The 22,316-nt window shown below is 35.2% G+C and overlaps 1 long non-coding RNA gene across 1 annotated transcript; it reads right to left on the minus strand.

Annotated features, from left to right (window-relative positions):
• Positions 1–20,731: 20,731 nt before the first annotated feature.
• LOC138351520 (uncharacterized) lies at positions 20,732–22,282 on the minus strand. The gene is made up of 3 exons (XR_011222482.1): positions 22,108–22,282; positions 21,550–21,669; positions 20,732–21,226 (listed from the first exon to the last, which is right to left on the minus strand). It is a non-coding gene; the product is annotated as an uncharacterized lncRNA (long non-coding RNA).
• Positions 22,283–22,316: the final 34 nt, after the last annotated feature.

Below are 22,316 nucleotides of genomic sequence, written 5' to 3' on the forward strand. Positions count from 1 at the left end.
ACAAAGCTGGGACTGATCTCTAATTTGCTCCTTTGATGGAAAGGGAGGGATTAAAATTGAAAAGGGTGTAATTTCCTACAGTGCAGGAAAGTGCTATTGTTGTCTCTCTTGGTACAAATTATAAATCTGATACTTTCTGAGTTCAGTTCCAATTTTATTTATCTATTTGAAACAATGTTTACATTCAATAAAGAAATTCTGGAGGGCTTCTGTGCAAGGGTTAGGATGAGCTAGCCTAAGCATTTTTATACCAATTTGACAGTTATTTTCAGTAACACGATAAACAACGCTCGGAATATTAAGTTCCTTTCTCATATTAAGTATCTTTGTGGTACGAAGGCACCCAAGGATTATCCTCAAGGCTTCGTTCTGCAATTTTTCAAGCCCTCCAAGCTTTCTTTCAGGATGCCTTAAAGTTAGTTTAGTTCATTTATTATGCACCCCATACCCATCTTGTGGGCGGTAGTGGAAAGGGTTGCAGAGGCACATAATGGGCTCAGGGACTGAACCCAACAATTCATTTAGCTAAGCAAGTTACAATCTTGATGAGCTAGTTACAAAATTCAGTATAAGTCGTCACATCAACAATAGGTTCGAGATCGATCACAAGTACAGTTTCTAAATTAAGCAACTGACATATGTGGAGAGCTAGTGTCACAATTGATATGTTTGTCCTGCACACCGCTCCCCATCCAGTGGGCAGCGGTGGATAGGTTACAATCACTTAGTTACTACTTACAGTTAGCAAACTGGGGATATTTGGCTAAAATTTCTGGTACCAGATCATTTTGAATGAAATATTGACACATCGTTGGTACATTGGTTATAGAATTGTCTCTGAATTCACTATCACATAGTGACGAAGGGGTGTGCAAATAATTTTGTTGACAGTTAACATTTGGTCAGGTCTACATCGGCAGATAATGAGAATTCCCAGAAATACTTGTAACCGAGTCTAAGCCGAGCAGTAGTAACATCTAGAAGTCTGCTGATTTTATTGGATGAACCATAGATGTGTGGCTCCTTTTGCATAATAGTATTGAACGAAAGTTAATCTCCCCAAACACTTTCGCGTTTTGGGCAAGTTACCCCTCCACTCTCTCCATTTTTGTTTGGACATTCCCTGGTAGTGTGCGGAAATACTGAAAAGTGTATACTCTTTTCAACTTTGTCACCTTAATTCTCGTCCTATGTCTTTCATTTTGGTATCAATGCGTTCGCAATAGAATTCCCAACAGAACTATGTGCATATAATGTCAAAGACAGCAGCGCGCTCCACCCGCCGACAAGATGAATGTAGGCCAAGGGTACCAGAAAAAGAAAGCTGAGCCACCCTCAGGCAACTCTCATTACATTAGAGAGCGTGATAATACTGAAAAGTGTATACCCTTTTCAACTTTGTTACCTCAATTCTCATCCTAGTTTTTTCAATTTGGCATCAATGTGTTCGCAATAGAATTCTCTACAGGACTAAAGGCATATAAACTCCAAAAGCCCGGCTTACCATCCGCAACAAACAGAGTAAGCGAGAGTGTGTTACCAGGGAGCGCACAAGAGCGATAAAATGTATACACTCTTTTCATTTTGGTCACCCCAATTGTCATCCTAGGTCTTTCATTTTGGTATCAATGTGTTAGCAATAGAATTATCTACAGGTTTAAATGCATATAAACTCCAAAAGCAAGGTGTACCATCCGCACAAAACAGAGAAAGTGAGAGAAAGTAACCTGGGAGCACTCTAGTGCAATGTAATGTGAACACTCTTTTCACTTTGGTTACCTCAATTCTCGTCATATGTCTTTCATTTTGGTATCAATGTGTTCGCAATTGTATCTGCTGGCATTTTACCCTTTGCTTGGATCTGAAGGGTTTTAGGCTCACCACGATGCAATCTGATAGTACCGCAGGTGTATATACCTATCTTCAAGCAGCAATTCACTCATTCAAACCGACTTATAATAGTTATCCATATATAAATGGTAATCTTTGTTCTACCTGTTAACCTGTCATATGAAGAAAGATTGTCAAAGCTTATATTACATTCTCTAGAAAAGCAAAGAATTAGGAGTGACATATGGTAGAGGTGCACAATGGGATGAATGGACATAACAAAGGGGACATTAATGGGGTATTAAAAGTAGCAACACAAGACAGAACTCGAAACAAAGTGTAAAAATTGGAAAAATTTAGATTTAGGAAAGAACTGCATGAGTAAATACACTGGGTTTGTACCTTAAGGTTCATGTATGCAATATTACAGAGTTCCAGTTAACTCCCATGCATGCAATTAATTTATATTATGTTTATGTGTTTTATGTTAAAATGTTTTTGTTGATTTGTTTGTATATTTTCATAAGTAAAGCATGCTTACCGTCTTATTCCAAGTTTTATGATAACTTTACAAGGTTTAAAACATAAAGTTCAATATATATTCTGGTTTTCACACAGGAATTATACGTTAATATAACATCATAATAACGTAATGATGTCGTGTAAATAACGTTATACTGACGTCATATAAATGTTATATTTATGTTATAAGAACGTAAATTGGATAGCTTTACAGAAAGTAAACAAAAAAAACTAAATGTTGACTGAAAATTATTTATTCTTAAATATAAAGCATGAAAACATTATAATACCATAGCATTCACTATTATTTTTAAATTTTTACATAAATCTTAAAAAACTGTGTCTCAAGAATATATGTTTTTAGTTATATCCTTTGGTTTTAAGAACATCAGATATACGTATTTATGTCAAAAGTTACAGTATTACCTTTGTGGAACCATTTAAAAACGTCCACAAACGTTCTGTGTTTGCTGGGATGGCCCATCTCTGAAAATGGTTGAAAAACCTTTCAGGGTCCGACTCGGAAAATTCAGGCAAATTATGCTTTTTGTCATAATGCCTGGGGTTTGAATCCCCGGCAGGTGGAGGTCCAGTGGCATTCGCTCTAATTCTAGTCTCCTCGGTTTTGAGTCTTTGCTCCTCTAATTTTATTTTTGCTAACTCTAGAGCTAATTCTCTATCCCTATGAGTTGCACTTTCTGCTTGGCTAGGCTGGCATAAAGGTGTATCACTTGCCAATAGTTCTTCATCAATACAATGCTGTAATATTTCATTCACCAAAGTCCACTTTTTATCCACGTCATTCAATTCTAAGCCAAATTCCTTGCCTAACAATACTAAATTAGACTTGGTAAGTTTCTTTATCTCTACTGCTGAAGGCTCCCTTGCCAGTCTCTGCATTTCAGATGACATCACTAATAATTTTAGCTCCCAGCCAAAGAGAAAATTAAAAAATAAGAATTGGAAAAAAAAATAAAAATTGCACGGCCCCTAACACAAGGCCACACACTAACCTTAACCGTGAAGGGATCCAGCTGGGTGTCCAGTCAGTGCAAGAATGTCCTTTGCTAGATGAGCTGGACCCTAGGCTAGCACACAACCGTTCTGCGGAAACAAAAAATTTTAGTTTTGGCACTCAAGAATCTAATTTTTTACACTTACAATGTTCATCCCGGACAGGCCAACCACTTGTTATAAATAATTGTGTGGTGGTCTTTGCTATGGGGAACTGGTACTATTAAGGGGTAAGAGTAGTTAGAAGACAGAGTATCAAATATGGGAGAGTTAAAAGGCCCGGTCCCCAAAATAAACTATCCACAGTAACAATAACTTGCTACTAGACCATATATGTTAGTCTAAGGGTTGATCAATGCACTCCCACACAGGAAGAAGGGATACTCCTATAATTCATGTACTTATTTATTAACCCCTTAACAACCCCCCATATACACTCACACCAATAACAATAACAATAATAACTTTACCACACTACCTTACGTTAAAAAGCCTTGGTCCACTTAGGCAGGATACAAGGTTTACACTAAGAACAAGCTAGGGTAAAGTACTACTGGATAAGCACTGAAGCTGGATGCAGCTTAGGGTAGAGACACCACGTGGTACCCTAATACAAAACACAACACTTAGGGGTACCCAAAACACTGGCAAATACTACCCCCAGGTCTCACCAATCGTTACTACCAGAGTAGGCACACTTAAAACACCATACAGTACATAACTTAATGGTACTACACTACAGACCACTACCCCACATTTCTCTTAACTAACATTAGCAAACCACCTCTAGAAACAAGGGAGTTAAGCTTTAGGCTGCACAATGAAACTGCTATAAACAATTTTATAACTGCTGCTGATAATGTCAACTGGGAGTCCGAGTTAGGTAACATAGGGGACATCAACCTAGCTGTGCAATCTTTTCTACAAACAACTCTTAGCCTTTATAACACCCACTGTCCTAGGCTTACAAAACAAGTCACAAGCAAAAGGCTTAACAATCCTTGGCTTACAAAGGGAATACTGAAATCCATTAACAAAAAACACGACCTTGAGAAGAAGTATAGGTTAGGAATTGTCTCCAAAGAATTCTCAAAGAATTACTCATTATTGCTATCTAAGATAATTAGACGAGCCAAAACTAAATACTACGAAGATAAACTTACTCAAATAAAGAGCAACATTAAACAAACTTGGAGCACAATTTCACAAATATTGGGATCAAAGAAATCTTTAAATAACAAACCGACTCTCCTGTCTAATAACGATGGTCAGCTTTCAGCCTCTGATTCTGCTATTGAGTTCAATAGGTTCTTCTCTTCCATTGGTTCATCCCTTGCAAATGATATTCCATCTTCCAGTACTGACATTAAGGACTATCTTACAGGTAACTATCCACAGTCTCTGTACCTAAAGCCTATTAACTCCACTGACGTCAATGAGATAATCCTTTCCCTTAAAACCAAGTCTGGTGCCCTTGAGGAGATACCAACTTTAATTTACAAAAAAGCCTCTAGATCTTTAGCCCCTGCTATTGCTTTGCTCTTCAACAAGTCACTTGAACTCCAAACCTTTCCAGGTATTCTAAAAAAAGCGAGAGTAACGCCTGTCCACAAATGTGGTGACCCCACAGATGTTAACAACTACAGACCTATATCAATCCTGCCAAACTTGTCAAAAATTTTTGAAAAACTTATATATAAGCAGCTTTACTCATATCTAGCCAAACTCAATATACTTAGCCCTTGCCAATATGGCTTCAGACCCAAAAAAAGCACTAACGATGCACTTATTAGTATGCTTAACTCGATTCATACAGCTCTTGATAAAAAGGAGTTCCCTGTTGGGTTATTTGTGGACCTGCGTAAAGCTTTTGATACTGTCAACCACCATAACCTTCTTCTTAAATTACATCATTATGGAGTCAGAGGACACTCCCTACAATACCTCGAGTCCTACCTTACTGACAGGCTCCAATATGTTTCTGTGAATAATACAATTTCTCCCACCCTACCCATCAACATTGGTGTTCCTCAGGGCAGCATACTTGGCCCTCTCCTCTTTCTCATCTACATTAATGACCTTCCAAATGCCTCCCAACACCTCAAACCAATTCTATTTGCTGACGACACAACCTTCATTTACTCCAGTCCTGACCCTCTTGCTCTAAATGCCACAGTAAATACTGAGCTAAATAAAGTCCATCTTTGGCTAACTGCCAACAAACTCACCCTTAACATTGACAAAACTTTCTATATTCTGTTTGGCAATAAATCCTCTAGTCATATAAATCTCAAAATAAACAATACCCAAATTTGTAACAAATTAGATGGCAAATTCCTTGGCATTCTCATTGACCACAAGCTGAATTTCCAGGGACACATTCTAAATATATCAAAAAAAGTTTCAAAAACTGTGGGCATTCTTTCTAAGATCAGATATTATGTACCACGCCCTGCCCTGGTGACTCTCTATTACTCCCTTATCTATCCTTATCTCAACTATGGTATTTGTGCTTGGGGTTCTACTACCCAAAATCACTTACGTCCTCTAATTACCCAACACAAAGCTGCTATTAGAACAATATCCAACTCTGGCCCCAGACATCACTCGGTACCCCTACTCAAATCTCAGAATATGTTAGATATTAAGTCTCTGCATATTCTCTCATGTGTATTATACATATATAAAACGCTTAACTATAATGCCAATCCTGATCTTAAAAGCTTCATAGAAGGTTGTAACAGAACCCATGAGCACCACACCAGAAATAAATACAGTTTTGATATTCCTAGAGTACGTCTTAATCAAACTAGAAATGCTCTGCAAATCAAGGGGCCCAGAATGTGGAATGACCTTCCCAACCATGTTAAAGACTGTACCTCTCTCACCCAGTTTAAGATAAAAACTAAACACTACCTAATAAATTCCCTGTAATCTACCTCACTCCTCTATTGTCAACCCATGTCTGTTATTTTTTTTTTTTTTTTTTTTTTAATCAACACTGTTTGTCAACCTATTGTATTTGTGCTGCTTTTTCAGTCATGTTCCCCCTTTTTTTATCTTTATTTGTATTTGTTCTCAACACTTTTTATTCTTTATGCTCAATTAGTATTAAGTTCTAGATATTAATGTTTTTCTTGCCCGAAACGCATTGCGTAATAGTGGCTTTAGGCATTGTATGTACTAGCTCTATCTATATATCAATCCATTAATGTAACATCACTTGTATGTATATACCTTACCTGAATAAACATCTGAATCTGTACAGGAACTTAAGGTAAGGGAAATAAGTAAGAGGAGAAGGGAGGAGAGTAGGTCTCATCCCCACGAACGCCAGCCAGAGAAGAACGCTCCTAGCCACCAGCTTGGCCTCCCGCATGTCGTGGTGCCGGAAGGAGCCTAATTGATCGTGCAGCTAAGCACATTAAAGATCTTCCCCTATGCAACATATTGTTACTTTACAAATGATTAGAAAGTATTAGTAAGCAAAGTTGGTGCCTATGTTATTATTTAATAATCAACCCCCCAGCTCAGTCTTTAAATGCTCTTTGAGAAACAAGAATAGTCTTACGTCTGGCAGGGAAGATACAAACAATTGTCGCTCGTGATGCACTCAACTGTACTACCAGAAAGTTTAATAGCTCAATTTTGACCTCTGGTTTCCACTGGAGAACCCAGGGTCGTAACAATGGTATCTGTGGATGGGGGGGTCAACCACTGCAAACCACCTCAAGCCCATCATCACCCAGCAAAAATCTGCCATCAGAATAATAACAAACTCTGCTTTCAGACAACACTCAGCCCCCTTGTTTAAATCCCTAAACATGCTAAATATAAACTCACTCCACACATTCTCTTGTAATAATAATAATAATAATAATAATAATAATAATTTTTATTTAGGCAAAGGTTATTTATTTATTTATTTATTTATGCATATACAAGAATGTACATAAGGAATGTGAGGATACAATTATGGTAATTACAGTCTTGTAAAGCCACTAGCACGCGCAGCGTTTCGGGCAGGTCCTTAATCTAAGAAAATTTTAAGGAGGTAAATACTTGCAAAATTTATAGACAAAAAAATGATAACAGATTACATGGAATGAAAAAAAAAAAAAAGATGAGAGAAAATTATAGGTACAGTATATTAAAGCACATAGGTAGCTATGATTGATTGCAATGACAGCTTAAAATGGTAGTTGACAACAAATTGGTAGGCACAATACAGCAGAAACAATATAAGATTGATTGCAATGACAGCTTGAATGGTAGTTGACAAAAATTGGTAGTCACAATACAGCATATGGCTAGCACATAAAAAAAGACAGCAATGAACACAATGATAAGGTTGTTTGATATTACATAAAAATTAGGAGATTGGGTACCACTAGGTACAGAGCAAATTTAAAGCTCAGTGTAGGAAACTAAATAGATGAAGTTAGGTACTTTTTGGTTTTGCTTTTAAATAAGGCAAAAGTTTTACAGTTTTTCAATTCACTAGGGAGTGAGTTCCATAGACTAGGTCCCTTAATTTGCATAGAGTGTTTACACAGATTAAGTTTGACCCTGGGGATATCAAAGAGATATTTATTTCTGGTGTGGTGATAATGGGTCCTATTACATCTGTCCAGGGAGAGTTTCAGAGCATGGTTTGCATTTAAGAACAGGGTTTTGTAAATGTAGTTGACACAAGAGAATGTGTGGAGGGAGTTAATATTTAGCAAGTTTAGAGATTTAAACAAGGGAGCTGAGTGTTGTCTGAAAGCAGAGTTAGTTATTATTCTGATAGCAGATTTTTGCTGTGTGATGATGGGCTTAAGGTGGTTTGCAGTGGTAGACCCCCATGCACAGATACCATAATTAAGATAGGGGTAGATTAGTGCATAATATAGTGAGAGGAGAGCAGAGTTAGGAACATAATATCTGATTTTGGAGAGTATACCAACTGTCTTAGAGACTTTCTTAGTTATGTGTTGAATGTGGGTGCTGAAGTTGAGTCTCTTGTCTAGGAATAGGCCAAGAAACTTTCCATCATTTTTATTACTGATGTTAATGTTGTCTATCTGTAGCTGAATTGCATTTGATGATTTGCTTCCAAATAAGATGTAGTAAGTCTTTTCGATGTTTAATGTTAGTTTGTTCGTTGACATCCATAAGTGGACTTTTTTTAATTCATTATTCACAACATTTTTTAGTGTATGTGGGTTGAGGTTTGAGTAGATAAGGGTAGTATCGTCAGCAAACAATATAGGTTTGAGAATATTAGAGACATTAGGCAGATCGTTTATATATATAAGAAATAGAAGAGGTCCTAAGATGCTGCCCTGTGGCACTCCAACGGTAATTGGTAGAGTGGAAGAAGTTGTATCATTGATGGTTACATATTGGTGTCTGTCACTAAGATAGGATCGGATGTAGTCAAGGGCAAGGCCTCGGATTCCATAATGCTGGAGTTTAAATAAGAGGTAGTTGTGATTAACAGTATCAAAGGCTTTTCTTAGGTCAATGAAGAGTCCAATCGGAAACTCATTTTTGTCAAGGGCTGAGTAGATAATGTCAAGGAGACTAATGATTGCATCATTGGTACTCTTTTGGGACCGGAAGCCAAACTGGCAGGGGCTGAGTATGTCGAATTTTACGAGGTAGGAATAGAGCTGTTTGTAAATAATTTTTTCAAATATTTTTGATAGAATGGGTAGATTTGATATTGGTCTATAATTGTTTATGTCCGCCGGATTGCCTCCTTTATGGACTGGCGTTACTCTTGCTTTTTTGAGGATATCAGGGAAGGTGTGACACTCTATAGATTTGTTGAACAGTAGTGCTATGGGTGGGGCAAGGGCATGGGAGGCTCTCTTGTACACAATGGACGGAATTTCACTGGTGTTCCCTGCCTTGGTTTTTTAGAGAGTGTATGATGGACACAACATCTGCCGGGCTGATTGGTGAAAGGAGAAGAGAGTTTGGATAGCTGCCTGAGAGATATGTGTTAATATGTGTCTGAGTCTGTGGGATTTTACTGGCAAGATTAGCACCAACCGATGAAAAGAAACTATTAAATTCATTTGCCATTTCTAAATCAGTTGACGGTATATCCCCATCCTTGTAGAGTTTTATTTGGTTATGTGAGTGTTGTTTAGTTCCTAGGATACTAGAGATAGTTTTCCAAGTGTTTTTCATGTTGCCTTTTGCTTCATTGAATCTATTCACATAATATGCAAGTTTTGCCTTTCTTATGATACTGGTAAGCATTGATGAGTACCTTTTAGCTACTTCCTTTGAAACTAGGCCAATCCTAACTTTCTTTTCATATTCATGTTTCTTGTTTATTGAGTTGAGAATGCCATTTGTGAGCCATGGATTGTTTAATCTTTTGTCAGTTACTTGCTTTGTAAGAAGGGGACAATGAAGGTTGTAGAGGCTTAGAGTTTTGGAGAGGAAGAGGTTAGCTAATGAATTTATATCATGGGTATTATTGAATTCAGAATCCCAGTTAATATTGTGAAGTGCCTCTGTAAGATTGTCTAAAGCTGATTCACTGTGTAGCCTAAATGAAAATTTCTTGCTTTTTGGTGGTGTTATGTCCATGTTCGCTATGAGAAAGGTAGGATAGTGGTCAGTTGTTCTGTCGTAGATTATACCAGATACAAGGGGAGCTGTTATGTTTGTCCATATGTGGTCCAAGGTAGTGGCTGATGTTTGAGTGACTCGGGTAGGTTTGGTGATAGTGGGGATTAGCATACAGGAGTTCATGCTGTTAAGGAAATAGTCAACTTGAGAGCAGTTTTGTTGACCCAGGTCAATATTAAAGTCTCCTCCCAGAATGATGTGGTTTTTGTTGAGATTGTTGTTTATAATAAGATTCCTTAGGTTATCTGAGAAAGAAGCTATGTTAGTATTAGGAAATCTATAGATGGCTCCAATAGTCAAAGAGGATTTAAGGGATTTAATTGTAAACTGAGCAAAAGTATATTCACAGTAGTCATCTCTGTCACTAATAACACTGTTGCAGATAAATGTATCTCGGTAATATATAGCTGTGCCACCACCTTTTTTATTAGGCCTACAGTTATGAATGGCTTTATAACCAGCTAAGTTGTAGAGTTGGGTATAGTCTTTATTTAGCCAAGTTTCTGTTAAAATAATGAACGATAGGTTAGTACTTAGTGCTGTGAGTAGTGCATTTAAATCGTCAAAATGTTTACCAAGTGATCTAACATTTTGGTTATAAACTGACAGATAGGTGCTATTTTGTAGTTTGTTTTTAGCCTGGTGTGGTGTGAAATACTTACAATAATGATGATCAATGTGCTGGTTGGTATAGATATGAGACAGAAGATTTTGATCAGGATCAATATCAGTGTGCATAGAGATGCAGAGGGATCACGATACAAGATACACGATAAAGCAAAACACAAGAATAAGAGCAGATACAATAAAATAGTAACAATTTAGAAGTAAAATAAAGATCCAATAGATATCCAGGGAGGACACAGAAGTTACATAAAATAAAACACAAAAATCAGTAGAGACTGACAATATAAATGTAAAATAAAAAATAATAAGAAAAATAATAATCATAAAAAAATGATCTTGAAGATAATTAGCTTAGTAATGGTTAATTAACAGGGTAATAAAAAGCCCTAGGTTTAGTGACATGGGGATTAACTAAGAACAAATAATTAAGAGTATAAAACAGGCAAAGATGACAAACAAAAAATAAAGTAAAAATTAAAATAAAAATAAAAATAAACACCTTTGGAAAGGAAAGGCAGAGCTTAAGTACACTTTGGTTGTATGTGAGACTACAAATTATGTTCTGGTTATTCAGCTGATATAACCAGAACATAATTTGTAGTCTCACATACAACCAAAGTGTACTTAAGCTCTTAAGGTACATACATAAAGAGATTTTACAAAGTTTGTTGGCTTTATAGATAGGAGCTAGTACATACAATGCCTAAAGCCACTATTACGCAAAGCGTTTCGGGCAGGAAAAAACACTACTGACTAAAGCTTAAAACTAATGGGTAAAAAGAAAAAAATGCGTTGAGTACAAATAAAAATAGAGGTAAAAGAGGGGGGAACATTGTTGAAAAAACAGCACAAATACAATTACAAATTATTACAGAAAATTACATTAAAACAGCGTTGATTTGTAAAACAAAAAAAACAAAAACAAAAAAACATACATGGGTTGACAATAGAGAGGTAAGGTAGGTTACAGGGAATTTATTAGGTATAGCTTCGTTTTTAACTTAAACTGGTTGAGAGAGGTACTGTCTTTAACATGGTTGGGAAGGTCATTCCACATCCTGGGCCCCTTGATTTGTAGAGCATTTCTGGTTTGATTAAGTCGTACTCTAGGAATATCAAAACTGTATTTATTTCTGGTGTGGTGCTCATGGGTTCTGTTACAACCTTCTATGAAGCTTTTGAGATCAGGATTGGCATTACAATTTAGCGTTTTGTATATGTATAGTACACATGAGAGAATGTGCAGTGACTTAATGTCTAACATATTCAGGGATTTGAATAGGGGTACCGAGTGATGTCTGGGGCCAGAATTGGATATTGTCCTAATAGCAGCTTTGTGTTGAGTAATTAGAGGACGTAAGTGATTTTGGGAAGTAGAGCCCCAAGCACAAATACCATAGTTGAGATATGGATAGATAAGGGAGTAATAGAGAGTCACCAGGGCAGGGCGTGGTACATAATATCTGATCTTAGAAAGAATGCCCACAGTTTTTGAAACTTTTTTTGATATGTTTAGAATGTGTCCCTGGAAATTCAGCTTGTGGTCAATGAGAATGCCAAGGAATTTGCCATCCAATTTGTTACAAATTTGGGTATTGTTTATTTTGAGATTTATTTGATTAGAGGATTTATTGCCAAACAGAATATAGAAAGTTTTGTCAATGTTAAGGGTGAGTTTGTTGGCAGTTAGCCACAGATGGACTTTATTTAGCTCAGTATTTACTGTGGCATTTAGAGCAAGGGGATCAGGACTGGAGTAAATGAAGGTTGTGTCGTCAGCAAATAGGATTGGTTTGAGGTGTTGGGAGGCATTTGGAAGGTCATTAATGTAGATGAGAAAGAGGAGAGGGCCAAGTATGCTGCCCTGGGGAACACCAATGTTGATGGGTAGGGTGGGCGAAATTGTATTATTCACAGAAACACATTGGAGCCTGTCAGTAAGGTAGGATTTGAGGTATTGTAGGGAGTGTCCTCTGACACCATAATGATGTAATTTAAGAAGAAGGTTTTGGTGGTTGACAGTATCGAAAGCTTTACGCAGGTCCACAAATAACCCAACAGGGAACTCATTTTTATCAAGAGCTGTATGAATCGAGTTAAGCATACTAATAAGTGCATCGTTAGTGCTTTTTTTGGGCCTGAAGCCATATTGGCAAGGGCTAAGTATATTGAGTTTGGCTAGATATGAGTAAAGCTGCTTATAGATTAGTTTTTCAAAAATTTTTGACAAGTTTGGCAGGATTGATATAGGTCTGTAGTTGTTAACATCTGTGAGATCACCACATTTGTGGACAGGCGTTACTCTCGCTTTTTTTAGAATATCTGGAAAGGTTTGGAGTTCAAGTGACTTGTTGAAGAGCAAAGCAATAGCAGGGGCTAAAGATCTGGAGGCTTTTTTGTAGATTAAAGTTGGTATCTCCTCAAGGGCACCAGACTTGGTTTTAAGGGAAAGGATTATCTCATTGACGTCAATGGAATTAATAGGCTTTAGGTACAGAGACTGGGGATAGTTCCCTGTAAGATAGTCCTTAATGTCAGTACTGGAAGATGGAATATCATTAGCAAGGGATGAACCAATGGAAGAGAAGAACCTATTGAACTCAATAGCAGAATCAGAGGCTGAAAGCTGACCATCGTTATTAGACAGAAGAGTCGGTTTGTTATTTAAAGACTTTTTTGATCCCAATATTTGTGAAATTGTTCTCCATGTTTGTTTAATGTTGCTCTTTATTTGGGTAAATTTATCTTCGTAGTATTTAGTTTTGGCTCGTCTAATTATCTTAGATAGCAATAATGAGTAATTCTTTGAGAATTCTTTGGAGACAATCCCTAACCTATACTTTTTCTCAAGGTCATGTTTTTCATTAATAGATTTAAGTATTCCCTTTGTAAGCCAGGGATTGTTAAGCCTTTTGGTTGTGACTTGTTTTGTAAGCATAGGACAGTGGGTATTATAAAGGCTAAGAGATATTTGAAGAAAAGATTGTACTGCTAGGTTGATGTCCTCTATGTTACCTAACTCGGACTCCCAGTTGACATTATCAGTAGCAGTTATAAAATTGTCTATAGCAGTTTCATTGTGTAGTCTAAAACGTATCTCTCTTGACTCAAGAGGTGGCTTGCTAATGTTAGTTAAGAGAAATGTGGGGTAATGGTCTGTAGTGCTATCGGTGATTATACCTGAAGTAAGCGGAGAGGTTATATTTGTCCAGATGTGATCAAGAGTCGTGGCAGTGCTATCAGTGATTCTAGTAGGTCTAGTGATTACGGGTATGAGGAAGCAGGAATTCATACAGTTGAGGAAGCTAACAGCAGTAGGGTGTTCTGGCTCGCAGAGGTCAATATTAAAGTCCCCTGCGATAATTAGGTGGTTCTTGCTCAGTCTGTTATCAAGTATTAGATTTCTAAGGTTTGAGTTGAATTCGGACACATCAGTGTTAGGAATTCTATAAACTGCACCCACAGACAGGATAGACTCGGCACCCTTGACTCTGAAGCTGGCGAAGATATACTCCCCATAGCAGTCTCTAGTTCTAATTTCTTTTAAGCATGTTAGTTCTTGGTGGTAGTAAAGAGCAGTGCCACCACCTCTCTGAAGTTGACGACAGTTGTGGATTGCTGAGTAGTTAGGCATGTTAAAGAGTTGAGTAGTATCATCTTTCAACCATGTTTCAGTAAGTATAATAAAAGAGAAATTGTTGTCAATAGCTTCAATCAAGGCACTAACATCATCGAAGTGTTTGCCTAGGGATCTAACGTTCAAATTGATTACAGAGATATTGTGACTATGAGTTAATACATTGTTTACATCATGTGCTGCAAAATATCTGCAATTTAGATCATTAAAGTGATTATTGTCATATATAGTGGATAAGAGGTTAAGTTCTGGGTCTATACTTGACTGCATAAAAAAAGCTGATTGCCGGAAAAACAAGAAAAACAAAAAGAAATAAATGTACACAATACTGTACCAAACAAACACAAAAGGGGCTTACAGGGGTACAATGGAGTAAGGGAGTATGGCTAGGCTAGGAAACCTAGGTAATGAATGAGATTAAAGAAAAAAACATATGTAGTTGTGTCAACTACATTTACAAAACCCTATTCTAAAATGTAAACCATGCTCTGAAACTCTCCCTGGACAGATTTTTGTTTTCTTTGAGATATATACAAGAGTTGTTACATTCTTGTACAGCCACTAGTACGCGTAGCGTTTCGGGCATGTCCCTGGAATACGAACCCCGCCGTGAAGAATCGTTGTTACAACCAAGTATACCCATTTTAGTGTTGAGTTAAACAGAGGTTACAGTTAAGGATTTGCGCCCAGTAAATCCTCCCCGGACAGGATACGAACCCATGACAAAGCGCCCGCGGAACGCCAGGCAAGTGTCTTACCACTACACCACGGAGACTGGTCTTAACAGGACCCATTATCACCTTACCAGAAATAAATATATCCTTGATATCCCCAGAGTCAAACTTAATCTGTGTAAACATTCTATGCAAATAAAGGGACCTAGTCTATGGAACTCACTCCCTAATGAATTGAAAACCTGTCCAACTTTTGCCTCATTCAAATACCAAACCTAAAAGTACCTAGTTTCATCTTCATGGTTTTCTACTCTGTGCTTTAAAATTGCACTGTATCTAGTGTTACCCAATCTCCCATTCTTATTTGTGCTAGTAATATGCTGTATTTTGCCTATTAATCTTTGTTAACTTACCATTCAAGCTGTCAGTGCAATCAATCTGAGCTATCTATGTGCTTTAATATACTTACAAATCTCTCTCTCATCTCCTTTTTTTTTTTTTTGCAATGTACCTGTTATCATTTTATAAATTTTGCTAGAAGTTACCTACTTAAAATTACCTGTTAGATTAAGGACCTGCCCGAAACGCTGCGCATACTAGAGGCTTTACAAGAATGTAATCACTATGCTATGTATCCTCTCAAACTCAATGTATCTTCTTGTATATATATAAATAAATAAATTAAATAAATAAAAAAATAACATGAGTGATCCTAACTAAAGGAGGCGGGTGAGAAACTTATTAGGAAAATTAAAGACTCAAGAGCGGCAAGTTTTCTGTTCCAATGCCTCTGTGTCGCAATTCAGAGAGTAAATGTATGCTATATCTTGGGCACGCACCCAACCTGAAAAAAGCCTGATGAGGTCTTCGAAAAGGTGACTGTTATATGTGTGTGTGCTTTCTATAAACTGTAGCTGTGAGATTTTTTTCTTTGACAATTATCAAAAGAATTAATTCTTACTGATGTTACGTTAATCGTAACTACCTCGCAAAAGAGGCAGACCTTAAACAGCAAGAGCTGCCACTGGCAGATATTTAATCTTAAAGCCTAAGATCATAGGAGAGCAGGAGCAAAGCGCCAGGTCACACCACACGGATGTCACCTATCACTTAGGTCGCTGGCTCCTAGCAGAGCTAATAGAGGGTAGCTGTTGGATTCTCACTTCGTTATTTATAGAAGTGTGGTGCTGTGCAATGGACTCCAGCTTTAGATACAGACTTGATATGAACATAAGCAGGCAACCCAGCAAACATTTTCACGTTTTTAAAACGTTCTAAAAACGACATTTCATTGTTTTCAGCACGTTTATAATTACGTTTTAAAAATGTTTTTTGAGAATTTTTTTATACGACCTTAGAACGTAAATAAATAACATTTTAAAAAAACCTTTTTATAATCTTTTAATTACCTACATTAAAACATTTAGGGTAAATCAGGGTATAATAATTTTTTAAATTATATCTGAAATAGAAAGGGAGAGAAAGAAAGAAGACATATCTGAGAAAGAAATGGACATCCTATATATGTACGTGTAAATTACAAATAAATAGGGTACAAAAAGAGAATTAAAATATTATATTTATTTAAGATTGAGTAATACAACAAAATATATGTAATAGCTCGAAATATATAGACTATATCTATAATAGAATATAAAAGTAAAAATCTATATAAGCAATATGTGAACACAATAGATTTCGTGATCAAGCAGCCTGTGATTCATGTCATGCTGAGTGAGATCAGCCTAACGTTACAAGCAGTTATTGTTACTTAAAACTAAAACAAGTAAAATTTCCCGAGTATACATATAACATTATAGTTTTTCTGTGACTAAAAATAAAAATCTATAAATCAAAAGTTTAGGACTAATTAACTAAAAATAAAAATCTACAAGTGAATGTAAACACAGTCAAGTATAATATTCATGTAGAAAGAGAAAGAAAGAGAAAAAGAAAGAGAAAGAAAGAAAGAAAGAAAACAAAGGAGAAAGAAAGAAAGAGAAAGAAAAAGAAAGATAGAAAGAAAAGAGAGACAAAATATATATTATTCAAGAGAACTTGACAATTAAGCACCTTCAAACAATTCATGATCAAGCAGGCTGTGATTCATGTCATGCTGAGATCAGTCTGACGTCACAAGCAGTTATTGTTACCTAAAACTAAAACAAGTAAAATTTCCTGAGTATACACTATATACTATATAACACAACACTATAGTTTTTCTATGACTAAAAATACAAATTGTAAATCATTTATTCAAATGTTAGCACCATGCAAGAAGAGAGGAGACAGAACAAAATTAAGGCAAGGGGAGAGAAGACAGAATAGAAACAACAGAGAGGGGAGAGAGAAATGAGAGAACATTGAAGAGAAGGGGAAGAGAAAGACAAGATAAGAAAAAGATACAAGATAAAAACGACGCAAGTGAATTCCACAAATGTAAAAAGTAAAGGAAGAGAGAAGCTAGAAGAGACAGAAAACGAGAGGTGTTAGAAGAGAGGAGGAAAGGAGAGATAAAAAGAGACAAGAAAAACAGGAGAGAAATGTAAAAGAAATTAAAAAAAAGGGACATTTGTGAGGAGAGAAAATAAAGAGACCAGAGAAGACCATATATCAAGAGTGAGGATAAACACTTAATTGTGAATTTTCTTAGTAGACATCCTCTGCCTCTTGTTTACGAATCGTACTTGCAAGTTTTCCCTGAAAAGATATTAACAAAATTAATTAATATTTATTTGTTTATATAAATTACACACACACAAATATATATATATATATATATATATATATATATATATATATATATATATATATATATATGTATATGTATATATATATATATATATATATATATATATATATATATATATATATATATATATATATATATATATATATATATGTCGTACCTAGTAGCCAGAACTCACTTCTCAGCCTACTATGCAAGGCCCGATTTGCCTAATAAGCCTAGTTTTCATGAATTAATGTTTTTTCGACAACCTAACCTAACGTTTTTGGCGACCTAACCTAACCTAACCTATAAAGATAGGTTAGGTTAGGTTAGGTAGGGTTGGTTAGGTTCGGTCATATATCAACGTTAACTTTAACTCCAATAAAAAAAATTGACCTCATACATAATGAAATGGGTAGCTTTATCATTTCATAAGAAAAAAATTAGAGAAAATATATTAATTCACTAAAACTTGGCTTATTAGGCAAATCGGGCCTTGCATAGTAGGCTGAAAAGTGAGTTCTGGCTACTAGGTACGACATATATATATATATATATATATATATATATATATATATATATATATATATATATATATATATATATATATATATATATATATATATTGGTGTATACTGGCAGCAGGTTTTCTTTCAAACATGTTTCATTGAATATGACCGCATATTCTGTATTTATTATTTTCTGGTTTAGGGCTTCTATCCCTCTAACTATTTTCTTAGCATCAGGGCTTAATTGAAATAGGAGTTCTCCAAAACTCATTTTCGTACTTTTAAGGTGAAGAAAAGAAGTGATTTACTATAGAGTGTATTACACTTATTTATATAATTTGCACAACGTTTCGAACCTCCATGGTTCATTCTCAAGTGAACAGATCTTACAATACTCTTAGAGAGTTCTCTTAGAGTTAGTTCTCTTAGAGAGAACAACAAGAGAAAACAAGAGAAATGTTTCTAACAAGAGAAATGTTGAACAAGAATACTTGCATAATAGCCAAAACCCAAGATGCAAGAAGATTACAAATTCTTGAGGCAATTCACATAAGAATAGAGCGACCTACCATGAACACCCAAATCACGGAACTATTTACTCTACCTACCATGAGAGTAAGGACAAGACAAGAACATATCGATGCCAACACAGAAGACAATGTCCAACATAACATGCCAATTACACTGGATTAATCTTTGTTTAGATAGGAGATGCCTCGTATGGGCCAATAAGCCTTCTGCAGCCTCTATGTTTCACCTCACATTTATCCCTTATGTATCCCCCCATGTTTTCACCTTCATTGTATTATCACCTGACCCAGTGCGGGTATAAAATCAACTAGTATTGTAAGATCTGTTCACTTGAGAATGAACCATGGAGGTTCGAAACGTCGTGCAAATTATATAAATAAGTGTAATACACTCTATAGTAAATCACTTCTTTTCTTCACCTTAAAAGTACGAAAATGAGTTTTGGAGAACTCCTATTTCAATTAAGCCCTGATGCTATGAAAATAGTTAGAGGGATAGAAGCCCTAAACCAGAAAATAATAAATACAGAATATGCGGTCATATTCAATGAAACATATATATATATATATATATGTATATATATATATATATATATATATATATATATATATATATATATATATATATATATATATATATATATATATATATGTCGTACCTAGTAGCCAGAACTCACTTCTCAGCCTACTATTCAAGGCCCGATTTGCCTAATAAGCCAAGTTTTCCTGAATTAATATTTTTACTATAATTTTTTTCTTATGAAATGATAAAGCTTCCCTTTTCACTATGTATGAGGTCAATTTATTTTTATTGGAGTTAAAATTAACGTAGATATATGACCGAACCTAACCAACCCTACCTAACCTAACCTAACCTATATTTATAGGTAAGGTTAGGTTAGGTAGCCATAAAAAGCTAGGTTAGGTTAGGTTAGGTAGGTTAGGTAGACGAAAAAACATTAATTCATGAAAACTTGGCTTATTAGGCAAATCGGGCCTTGTATAGTAGGCTGAGAAGTGAGTTCTGGCTACTAGGTACGACATATATATATATATATATATATATATATATATATATATATATATATATATATATATATATATATATATATATATCACGTGTTTATTTTCGTGATATACACACACACATATATATATATATATATATATATATATATATATATATATATATATATATATATATATATATATATATATATATATATATATATATATATATATATATATATATATATGTCGTACCTAGTAGCCAGAACGCACTTCTCAGCCTACTATGCATGGCCCAATTTGCCTAATAAGCCAAGTTTTCATGAATTATTTGTTTTTCGACTACCTAACCAGACCTAACCTAACTTTTTCTGCTACCTAACCGAACCTAACCTATAAAGATAGGTTAGGTTAGGTTAGGTAGGGATGGTTAGGTTCGGTCATATATCTACATTAATTTTAACTCTAATAAAAAAAAATTAACCTCATACATAATGAAATGGGTAGCTTTATCATTTCATAAGAAAAAAATTAGAGAAAATATATTAATTCAGGAAAACTTGGCTTATTAGGCAAATCGGGCCTTGCATAGTAGGCTGAGAAGTGCGTTCTGGCTATTAGGTACGACATATATATATATATATATATATATATATATATATATATATATATATATATATATATATATATATATATATATATATATATCATAACTTATGATAAGGCATCTTATCATAAATAACATCTCAACAAAAATCACATCATTCTAGGAGGTGATTTCAATATTGACCTGGGTCTACAAAATAACCCTCTAGTTGACTATTTCCATAACAGCATGTAATCCTCTATGATAATCCCCACAATCACCAAGCACTAGACCAAAGTTCTCAAGTCAAGCCTAGCCTCGGGCCGGGCTTGGGGAGTAGAAGAACTCCCAGACCCCCATCAAGCAGATAAGTGTGTCTGTTATGAAGAGATACATCTCAACGACTAACAAAATTAGCAAGAGAAATATAGTCGTTGAAATGTAAGCCTCATCCTAACCATACACTCAAGACCTTGAGAAAGCACTCAGGAGAGTGTGAAAGACTCTGTGTTAATATTACATAATTTACAAATACATAAGTGTTATATTTTATCCTATCCTATATAAACAAGATTATATCATTATTCTTATTATTTAGCAATTTTATCTTTTCTGCATGAACTATCAAAAAATTTTAATTAGAAAATTAGCAAATATCTGTAATATTTAAGATGAAAAATTGAAGGAAACATTACTGTTAAAATACCACTTACAAATTTTGTTCTGAAACTCGATTCCGCTAACTTCCTATTGAGAACATTAAGATCACCTTCTGCAGCAATAGGATTTGGTATTAGATCTTCTATGATCTTGTCTGTTTCTTTTGTAGTCAAAGTTGCTTTCAATATCTTCACATCACTTTTCAGTTCATTCACATCACTTTTCAGTTCATTCACTTCAGTGTATATGGCCTGCAACATGTTACCTGGAAATTTATACAGTATATAGAAAGTGTACATGCTATTATATTACATATCTTGAATGTACATTTAAAATAAAAGCATTATAAAGTATATTTTAAAATAACTGACACTGAGAAAGCACCCAAAAAGTAGGCTATGACTGATGTGATAGATAATGGGATAATTTCTTAGTAATTATGAAACTGCTTATATAATTGGAAGCAAATTCAGCAATCTAACCTGCTCAGTTTGCAGTCTACTTGAACATGAAACTTATGCCTATCACCCATAGGGTACATATAGGTTATAGGCTACATAATAAATTAATTAAACTTTCAAAACTTACTCATATTCTGCATCATTTCTTTCAAACTCCCATCGTTCTTGTCTGGTGACTTTGGGTCGAATAAATTCCTTGACCTTGGAGTCCTAACGACTGAAGTACTTGGCGTGACCAGCTCATTGTCTTTAAGATTGCAAGATTTAGCTATTAAAATCTAACTACTGTACTGTATAATCAACAAATTTCATGAGCTTTTACTACTGCATACTAATATTATAAGTTATACTATATGTCTACATCACATTTAAACTACCCAACATCAGAAAGAGGGTGAGCCAACATCAGAGAGGGGGGGGGTTATCATGAGAGAGAGGAGGGCCAACATGAGAAGAGAAGAAAAAAGAAAAGAAAGAAATAAATAAAGAAAAAGAAAGAAAAGAAAGATAGAGAGACATACAGAGACAGACAGACACATACACACAGAATAAGAAGATGTGACAGAACAAAATTAACAAAACAAATTTCAACATGAGAAAAGGGAGGTCAACATGAGAGAGAGAATGAAGGTCAACATGAGAGAGTGGGTCAACATGATATATATTTTAAATAATTACTTATTACCTTCATGAAGAAATACTGATGGCGTCAACGGTGTATTGTGAAGTGTAGTCTTCACTGGAGACTGCTTTTGTAGGACTGTTCTATTAGCTGAAAAGGAGTTATGTTTATTTCAAACACTTTTTAACCAAATAATATTTTTAAGACTTTAATATAGTTTGTACTAACATGAGAGAGGTGCGGGTCAACATGAAATACACATTTTAAAAATT

This window comes from Procambarus clarkii, chromosome 50 (genome assembly GCF_040958095.1).
Source record: "Procambarus clarkii isolate CNS0578487 chromosome 50, FALCON_Pclarkii_2.0, whole genome shotgun sequence".
Lineage (NCBI taxonomy): Eukaryota > Metazoa > Arthropoda > Malacostraca > Decapoda > Cambaridae > Procambarus > Procambarus clarkii.